Here is a 10,273-nt window from a genome sequence, read left to right on the forward strand (position 1 = left end):
ATAAGTTATGGTATATGGATGTAATGGAGTATTTTTGTTCTATAAGAAATAATGAGCAGGATTTCAGAAATGCCTAGAAAGATTTGAGTGAACTGTTGCTAAATGAAATAAGTGAAACCAAGAGAACATCATACATAGCAACAAGAAGATTAAGTGATGATCAATTGTGATAGATTTGACTTCTTAAGAATAGGAAAGTGTTTTGATTTTAGTTTTCTTATACCATTAAATTGTAAGCTCTTTAAAGGTAGGAACTGTCTTTTGTTCTTTTTGTTTCTTTAGAGCTTAGCATAGTGTCTGGGAAATAATAAATGTTTAATAAATGCTTATTGACTTGACTTAGATGCTGGAATTTAGATAAGCTGGGTGTAAGAGTGGCCAAAGGCACTTAATAAATGTTTATTGATTGATTGATTATCCTTAGCACATAGTGCACAATGTATTATAGATAGCAGACATGAATTCATATTTCCATCAGAAAAATCTTCCTTATTCATAGACCTAATCATTTAGTTAAAACCCTAGTGCCTTACATTTACTGCTTACCATATAAAGTATGTCATTTTGCCTAGTCTTTAAATTCCTCCACTACATGGCAATATGAAATTTCACATTTTTCTTTCTTCTCCATCACACACACACACACACACACACACACATCTCAAACACATCTGGTGCTTTTCTCTCAGTGGTTTTTGGCTCATATTATTTTCTTTACAAATGCTCTTCCCCCTTTTCTCCCTGATAAAATCCTTCTAAGGGGAATAGGAAAGGAAGGATATTATATTCAGTTTTTTTTATTTATTATTCAGTAATTCCAGTCTAACTCTTTATGACCCCATTTGGGCATTTTCTTGGCAAAGAAGTTGGAGTGCTTGGTCATTTCTTTCTCCAGATCCTTTTACAGATGAGGAAACCAAGGCAAATTAGGTTAAATTACCCAGAGTCACACAGCTTTAGTGTTTCAGGCCGATTTTGAGTTCAGGTTTTCCTGATTCTAGGTCTAGTGCTCTATCCACTGCAAACCACTCCAATATCTTTGCCAGGAAAACCCCAAATGAAATGAGGAAGAATCAGAAATGCTTGAAATTTAGCAGCTACATCTATATTCCAAGTCTTTTAGAGAAAGCAAAAGTCCCCTTGCTTCTCCCTTTCCCCAAGATTATAACTAGAGGCTCTGTTCCTAAACACTTGCCCTTTGGGCATTTTCCCAAAGAAAGTGACAAAAATAGCTACATTTTCCCTAGGGTGTATTTTGGTACTCTAAACCTGTAGTAGAACAAATCACATTCAGGAATAAGATACCAAAACAATAGGCAAGCTTTCTCTGAAGGGATTGCTGAAAATGAGATCGTGAAGGGGTATTCTTTACAGCCTTTGTGTGCTTGGGAAAATTGAGTACAGCCAGAATTAAAATCAAAGCACACACCTGGGCTGTCTCTATGTCTGAATTAGAGTAGAAACACACACACACACACACACACAAATACTCCCAAGGCAAGCAATTATCTACTGGGTTGAGTGTAAACTGGAAGGCCGGGATTTTCTCTTGCCTCTTTTTGTATTCCCAAAATTCAGCACATAGTAATTGACTAAAAAAGTTTATTTATTAATCTTTCTGTGATTCCTGAAAGGGAAGTGCTATGATTTGTCACCACTTATGGGAAATTGAGATTACAGAGAAAATTGAGATTGAGAGACAGAGATTAACTGTTTTGTCCAAATGTGAACTGAAGTCTTTGTTCTCTACTATATCATCTAACTTCACTTGGCAAAATCTGTTAATTTATCAGTGGTCCTTCAAGCAGTATGTGGCCATTTGTCCCCGTTCCATTCCTGTTTATTTGTGGTGTGATGAATGTCTAGACTTACATATAGATTTCTGATGTAAAAAGCATCCCTATATATTGGCCCTGTCCCAAGGATCAGGATCTCTACTTTATTGTCTTAGAAACTGAAAAAAAAAAAAAAAATCATAGTGCCAGAAGTTGCCAAGATCCATACAGAAATCCCTCAGTGTTGGAGAGGCTTGGGAACCTCAGATCTCTGATCAGGTGAAAAGTAGATCTGGAAAGAGGGCTATAATTACATCTGAGATATCTCCATGTTACTGGAGCTAGTCACTTTCCCAATATTCCTGCATGAACACCTGCCAACAGAGGAGACTAACCACAGCCTTGAAGACCGGGAACCTATGACTAGCGTAAAACCACTCAGTTTTATGTAATAAAACCTGGTTTTTCCCACTTATTTCAGGACACTTATTTGGGCAAGTCCAGCTCAGTTTAGCAAATGAGTTTATAGTAACTATCCAGGCCACAGACCTCCCAAGAGACTAAGGGAAAGAACAGAGTCCACATTCTCAGTACCTCTGGGATGGTAACCAACCAAGAGGCCTTTGAGATTAAAGTAATTTAGTACTCTATGAAGGTTTGAAGTTACCTTTAATGCTCAATTACTTTCTCCTTGGGCAACAGGCTTAGTTCTAAAAAAACAAAACAAAACAACCAAAAAAAAAAAAAAAACCCACAACCATTTTTAGGAAGGAGGCTAAGGTTTAAATTTTATTTTTATTTCTTTTTTTAAAAAATAAGTGTTTTTCTTCTAAACATAGTTCCACATTTATCATGCTGCACAAGAAAACTCAGATCAAAAAAGGAAAAAAAATGAGAAAAAAGAATAAGCAAACATAGTTCCACATTTATCATGTTGCACAAGAAAACTCAGATCAAAAAAGGAAAAAAAGGAGAAAAAAAGAATAAACAAACAATGACCAAAAAAAAGATGAAAATACTATATTTATGATCCATATTCAGTCCCCATACTCCTTTCTCTGGATGCAGATAGCTCTCTGGATCACAAGATCACTGGAACTGGCCTGAATCATCTCATTGTTGAAAAGAACCAAGTCCATCACAGTTGATCACATAATCTTGTTGTTGCAGTATGACATTGTTACTGTGTACAGTGTTCTCTTGGTTCTACTCACTTCACTTAACATCAGTTCATGTAAAGCCTCTTCAGGTGTCTCTGAAATCAGCCTGTTTATCAATTCTAATAGAACAATAATATTACATTACATTCATATATCATAATTCAGCCATTCCCCAACTGATGGCCATCCACTTGGTTTCCAATTCCTTGCCACTACAAAACGGACTGCTACAAACATTTTTGCACATGTGGGTCCTTTTCCCTTTTTAATAATCTCTTTAGGATACAGACTCAGTAGAGAGACACTGCTGGATCAAAGTTTTATAACTTTTGGGGCATAGTTTCAAATTGCTCTACAGAAATGGTTGGCTCTACTCCACCAACAATGCATTAGTGTCCCAGTTTTCCCACATCCCCTCCAATATTAATCATTATCTTTTCCTGTTATCTTAGCTAAACTGAGTAGTATGAAGTGATGTCTCAGAGTTGTCTTAATTTTCATTTCTGTAATCAATAGTGATTTAGGACATTTTTATATGACTAGTATTCTTATAAATTTGAGTCAATTCGCTATATCAAAAAATAAGTTTTTTATCTACATCTTTTTAGGGTTTTATATAAACACGATTTCCCCCAGTACCTTTACCAAAATTCCCTACCTAGTACCCCAGGGTGTCAATCTAGATAGCATATGTATGTATGTGTTTGTACATGTAGGTATGTATGACAAAAAGGGGAGAAATCAACAAAACTGATCAATACACTAAAAAAGTCTGAAACGTGTACAATCACACTTATGATTCTCCCATTATTATAAAGGGATAGGGTAGGAGTGTTTCCTTATAATAAATGTAATTTTATAGCATCCCCTTTTATGATTGTTCTTTTCTTTTACATTATTGCAGTCGTTGTATACATTGTTTTTTGGTTCTGCTCACTTTGTTTTGTTATCAATTCATGTGGATCTTTCCATGTTTCTCTATACTCATCATATTCAGCATAGGACAGCCAATCCATCACATTCAATACTATAGTTTGGTTAGCCCCTCTCCAAATAAGGAGCAATTTTGTTTCCTTTTTTTACCCTACTGAAATCTCCCCAAAAGGAGGCAGCTAAGTGACTCAGCCCAAGAAAATCCCAAGGACAGTATGGTCCACCAGGTCACGAAAAGTTGGACACAACTGAACAACTCAGTGATCTGGACAACCTGTCAAAATCCTGGGAAAGTTGGACAATAGACTTCTCGTAAACCCTCCTTCTACAAAGGCACACAAAAAAACTGGTTTCTGATGAACTCTCACCCTTAAACCCAGCCACCTGACTTCCACTTTCTTCACTACCTAATCTGCTAATCTTTCAACTCCCAAGCAAGAAGTGAGGAGAAGGAATGAATGAGAAGGGAGACAAAGCCTCCCTGAACTTTCTTTAGGGAATCCTACTTCCAATTGCCTTGATAACAAAGCTGATTTAGGGGATCAGAATGGCCTTTTAGATAGAAGGTCATAGAGGTTTGATCTGACCTCCCAACCATTGCTGAGTTGGGAGAATGGGGAAAGCTATTTTTTAGGTGGCTTGCGAAAGCACTTTGCTCATACCAACAACACAGTTTACAGTAAAAATAACCAAGAGAAATGTCATTGCTGTGATCACCTGACAGTGCAGCCCAGAACTAGACAGTAGCGTTGAGCTGATTTCTAGAGAAACTAAGAAGTCTCCATCATCACCCCTCCCAACATCTAAGGATATAACTCCCAATTCGACTCACTATCAATGGGAGAGGTAGGGAGAAATGGGATTTCCCCACTTCAAGAACAATAGCATAGGTAAAATTAGTAGCCTGCCAGTAGAATAAAACAGCTCCCACCACAATCAGTACTATCACTGAAGATATTAGGGACTTCAGGACAGGGGAAAGGAATAGTGGATTTATTCTCTGGGAGTGTCTGACTCTGTGAAAATGTGCTCTTGGATTTTACACCAGCTGCAGGCTCCCTGAACAAGATGGGAGGAGGGTGTCAAGTTTTATTTATTATGTGGGGAGCATCCCCACCTCTCTAAATAAAGGAGCCCCAAAGAAGCCCAAAAAACCCAGAGAAGGAAACTGAGTTGCTTAATCCAAATAAGAACTGTCACAAATTCCCTTTTTCCAAGGTTGGGGAGTTTAAAATTCAACTAGGCATTTATTCTAAAGGAATCTTGCCTCCTCCCATCTGCAGACACAGGATCCTTACTCTTCTCAAAAAGCCAGATTCTACCAGATCCTATGACAGACTCAGAGAAGAACCTTATAAAATAATAATCCACCAGATTTTACTGGTTTGAGAGAGGATCTTATTCTCTGCAGGGACCCAATGGAGTGCCCAATGGATCTCACCAATTTTTCTAATTTTTTCCTGACTGTTCTTTATTTTGTAAAGAATACTCCTTCAAGGGAGGAGTTGTAACAGAAGTGTTTGCAAGGGTCAGTGTTGAAAAATTACCCATGCATATATATTGTCAATAAAAAGCTATAATAATAATAAAAATAAAAACACTCCCTCAAAAAAGCCAACTATACTGTATTCTTGTGAGCTCCTTGTTTCATTGTAAGAAGTGTGATATTCTGAAGCTTCCCTAGTCTATGTATGACAGCTATAAGAATTTATTAGTTGCAATCATTTGTTTATATGGTGCTTTAAAGGTTCGGAGAGCATTTTACAAATATTACATCTCATTTTATCCTCATACTAGCCCTGGGAGACAGGTTTACTGTAATTTTTCAGGTGAGCAAACGGACATTCAGAGGTTCACTGATTTATCCAAGCTAGTGAAGTTCTTGAGGCCAGAAAAAGGTAAGTGATTATGCATGAAAAGAAAAGCAATAGAATACCCTTTAATCAGGTATTTTGTGAGACTACCCAATGATTTAGCATCCCCTCAGTCAAAGGCACTGTACTAAGCTACCTATTGACAGAATTTAGATCATACTGCCAAGGAAACATTCCATCTTAGGTGTATTTTTAGCATTTTAGCTCAGAGACAGTAAAGCTGACCAAGTTTATTTTCTAATTCCCAGGTCTCCCTGGTTATCCTGAGTACTGACATCACCGTGTCAGGGAAGGATTAGTTCCCCTTCTAAAGAAATATTTTTCTCTTCATTCTTTCCTCCATTACACTGGGAGCTTTCTTGAAAGTATTTACGGGTTTTTACTAGTCTAACTAAGCGATTAGCACTGTGCCCGACACATAGTAGGCATTTAATAAATGCTTGTTAACTATATTCTGCAGTGTCTAAAAAATGATTCCTTTGTTCTTACAGAGAAAAAGAATAGGAACATTTATTAAACACCTACTGTGTGCCGGACACTGTGCTGGGTACTAGGGAGGCAAAGAAAAGCAAATGACAGTCCCGCCTTCATGGAACTTATGGGAGAGAAAAAATGCAAACAAATATACACAAAGCACATTATGTTTCTAGGAAAGCCAAGGATGAGAGGGGGAAAAAAAGAAAAGAAAAGAAAAAAAAAAAAAAAAAAGACACAACCCTATTAGGGAATCTCCAAACAGTGGAAGTCTTTCTCTTACCTTAACTTCATCCAGTTCTTCGCTGTGGTTTGGAGCAGGGGCCAGAAGCCCGGGCTGCCTCCCTAGGCTGTAGGGAGCCCTCTCTAAAATTCTCTTTCAACAGCAAAAGCAAGCCCCCAGCAGAAAGCTTAATGACCTTTCATCCAGGTGATCTTTAGCCTATAAGCAAAGGGTAGGAGGGAAGAAGGAAGGAATTTTCTTTGCTTTTCCCAGCCCTCCCCCTCCCTGCCTCCACCCAAGCAAGCTGGCTGGCCTGGGGGTGAGCTGGCCACATCTGGCTCATTCTCATTCTTGCATGTCTAAACTCTAACTGGAGCCAGCTCTGTTGTGTCAACAGGAGGCCTGTTGTGAATGGTGACAAAAATGGGCCAAGCCCGGCCTGGCCACCCAGCTCCGACTGCTCACACCAGGAGGACTTTTATCCTTCTCGTGCCCTCCACCCTGACATTGCCCTTTCCCAGGGAATTACTGTCTTATACAATCACTAATGCATCACTTGCCTCAGGAAAATCAAAGATCTGGGGAATGAGATAGCAGATTCGAAGGTAACCACAACTGTGGAAGTGATATTCCTGAAACCTAGTCTATTCGAGCCATTCCCTGGCTCAAAAAGCTCGATTGGCTTCCTCCCACGCAACAAAATTAAAATGCCTCCGCTTGGCATTTTAATGTCTTTCGCCATCTTGCTCCAGCCTGCTTTTCCAATGGGAGGGCTGAAGAAAGGCCCCAGGATCTAGTCTTCCAAGGAGTCTTAATGATATCTACAATCTCTTCCAAAGACAGAGCTCAAATACAAGAAAGACAGGTATTGAAATGGCCCCTTCAACCAATGTGGGCTCTAAGATGAGATGGGGAGGGAAAGCGACAAATTGGATATTAAAAATTCACTAAAATGATTCATATCAAGTACTCAGTAAAGTTCTGTGACCCTTCAGCTCTAAACACAGTGGATAGCTAAGAAGAAAATAAGCATTTATTAAGCACCGACCATTTTCTAGGGACTGTGCTGAGTGCTACGTGTTAATACACGGTATTACAGCCATCCTGGGAGATAGGGACTTTTATGATCTTCATCTTATAGTTGAAGAATATGAAACAAACCAGTTTAATGACTCACCCAGGACTACTCAGCTAGAAAGTATCTGGGGGTGGATTTAAACTCAGGTCTTTCTTTCTTCAGGTCTAGCTCTCTATCCATTGAGCCGATACCAGTTGCTTGATTTTTATTTCCCGTTTTGAAATCCAATGAGTCTTTTGTTGTTGTTGTTGGGTCATATCAGTCCTGTTCAACTCTTTGTGATCCATTTGACCTTCCTTGGCAGAGATACTGAAGTGGGTTTGCCATTTCCTTTTATAGATGAGGAAACTGAGGCAAACAGTTAAGTGACTTTCTGAGGGTCACACAGCTAGAAAATGATTGAGACCAGATTTGAACTCAGAACTTCCTGGCTACAGACCCAGGCATGATTTTATTCACCTAAGATTGTTACATGAGAGAATCATTCTGAGTTACTTAAAGTCCCTCTTAACCTGGAGCCCTCTCAGCTTTTCTTATACATCTAGTGACAATGACCTTATTGCTTTTGCTTGCAGGAGTCTACATTTGTCCCTATGCCTAGAATTGTTTCTCTCTTTTTATATCCAGCTCCTCATTTCCTGGCTTCCTTCCAAGTCTAATCTACAATGCCAGCTTCCACAATAAACCCTTCCCAATCCCCTTTGGGAATTGAGCTTTCCTTCTGATGATTATCTACAATCCATCCTATATATAACTTACTTGTACATCATTATATATATTGTCTTTCCCATTAGTTCGACGGGTTTCCTGAGAACAGGATTATTTTTGTTTTACTTTCTTTGCCTCCCCATTGCTTAGAATCATCTTGGCACTTAGTAAATGCTTAAAATATATATATATATTGATTTGAATTACTTGGGATATAAATTTTAATTTACTTAGATAAATACTTTTGCACGTCATAACTATCGTCTCTAAAACACCATCTTTATTGCTTTAATAATTTTCATTGCTGGGCTATTGCTATAGCTTCCTAATTGATCTCCCCGCCTCTGGTTTCTCTCCTCCTCTCTGTTCTTCATCTAGTGGCCAAATGGATGGTCCTGAATACACATCAGAGTATAACACTATCTTACTCAAACCTTGAATATCTTCCTCTTAAAATTTAGAATCCACAGTCTGGTATTACTTCAATCTCCACAGGATGGCTCCCACCTTCCTTTCTAGTCACAGTCTACTTTACATGGCACTCCCCTTCATAGATACTAGACTGCCAGCTATTTCTCCTACAAGACATTCTGTCTCCTGTCTCCATGAACCATAGGTAGTACAGGTACTCAGATTCACTCTCCTACTTCCACTGCCAGGTCTGGTTCCAAGGAAACAGCTACCTATTTCTCCCCCTCAAGATTCAAGGAGTAACTAAGGAGATGGAGGGAATTTTCTTTTACAGTAGTCTTTCATATCTGGAATGCACTCACTTCTTCCTTATTTCCCTTCTCATAATCCTTAAAGTTCTTCAAAGCACAACTCAGGTGCCCCCTCCTATATATATGCTTTCCTGATTAGTTGCTAATATTTCCCGCTCCCCCCCCCCTTGAAATTATGAAGTATATACAATGTTGACTAAAGGATTATTGGTTAGAGTACCACTCTAGGAATGAGGAAGACCTAGTCTTAAAGTCCTGCTTCTGGCATATAATAGCTAAATTACCCTGCTCCAATTACTTGCGTCTATTAGCAGCTCCAAGCAACACTGAGATTGCAAAATGCAAAAAGATTGCATTTGTAGAGGGAGATTCCTTATCTGGAATTTCCTGCTCCAGTGAAATTATTTGTGTAATTCAAAAATAATATAAAACATTTGCTTCTCTGCACAAATACATTATAAGGCAGCTGGGTGGCGCATGGGATAGAGCTTGGAGTTAGGAAGATGAGTGAAATCTGGCCTCATCTTTGCCAAGAAAACCCAAATGGGCTCGTGAAGAGTCAGACAAGACTGAAGTGACAAAAAAACAAAACAAAACAAAACAAAAAACCATATATTGTATCCCTTCCATCAATCAATAAGCAATTATTGAGCTCCTATTTATTATGTGCCAGAAAAATGAAAATTCCTTGAAGGCAAAGGTCGCTTTATTTTTATCTTTGCATATCTGGTATCCATCACAGTGCCTTTGTGAATAGAAGACCCTTAACAAATTCTGTTTGTTATCAAACATATTTCCGTCCATCAGCCATCACTTTGAAAACTGGCCTTGATGATTTGATCAGAGAATTGTGGTATTTGACTAGTTTCCACAAATATCAAGAGAACTGAGTAAAAACCAAAATGATACTTTTCAGCAAAGGAGCATCTTATCTGAAACTGAAGTGAATGTTCACAATCCTTTCGTGTCCCGGACAATGGACCATGTTTAATCCTAAATAAGCTGCTTCTGATGAAAAAATTAGCTTACTTACAGGATGTCTCATTGGAATATGTTGAGATAATAATCACATGTAAAGGCTCCATTTAGATATGAATTAGGGCATTTTGCTGTGCAGGAGAAATATGATAAAGGGAATTAGAGTAGCAGAACCAGCAAGGAAAGAGGACTTATAACTTGTGTGCCTTTGGGCAACGCATTTAACTTTCCTAGGACTCAGTTTCTTTATCTGTAAAATGGGAGGATAGAACAAAATGTTCTCCAAGTTCTTTTATATGTCTTAAATTCCTTGATTTATACCAATAATAACTTGACAGGTAGCATTTA

The 10,273-nt window shown here is 38.4% G+C and overlaps 1 protein-coding gene across 1 annotated transcript in view; it reads right to left on the reverse strand.

The window, feature by feature from the left end:
- ATP6V0A4 (ATPase H+ transporting V0 subunit a4) overlaps positions 1-6,667 on the reverse strand; it is a 52,481-nt gene extending 45,814 nt beyond the window's left edge. Inside the window, exon 1 of the mRNA XM_023505466.2 lies at positions 6,500-6,667. The gene's annotated coding sequence lies outside the window, so the exon portion shown is untranslated. The remainder of the gene's footprint in view (positions 1-6,499) is intronic.
- Positions 6,668-10,273: the final 3,606 nt, after the last annotated feature.

The sequence above is a fragment of the Sarcophilus harrisii genome, chromosome 5 (assembly GCF_902635505.1).
Source record: "Sarcophilus harrisii chromosome 5, mSarHar1.11, whole genome shotgun sequence".
Taxonomy (NCBI): Eukaryota; Metazoa; Chordata; class Mammalia; order Dasyuromorphia; family Dasyuridae; genus Sarcophilus; species Sarcophilus harrisii.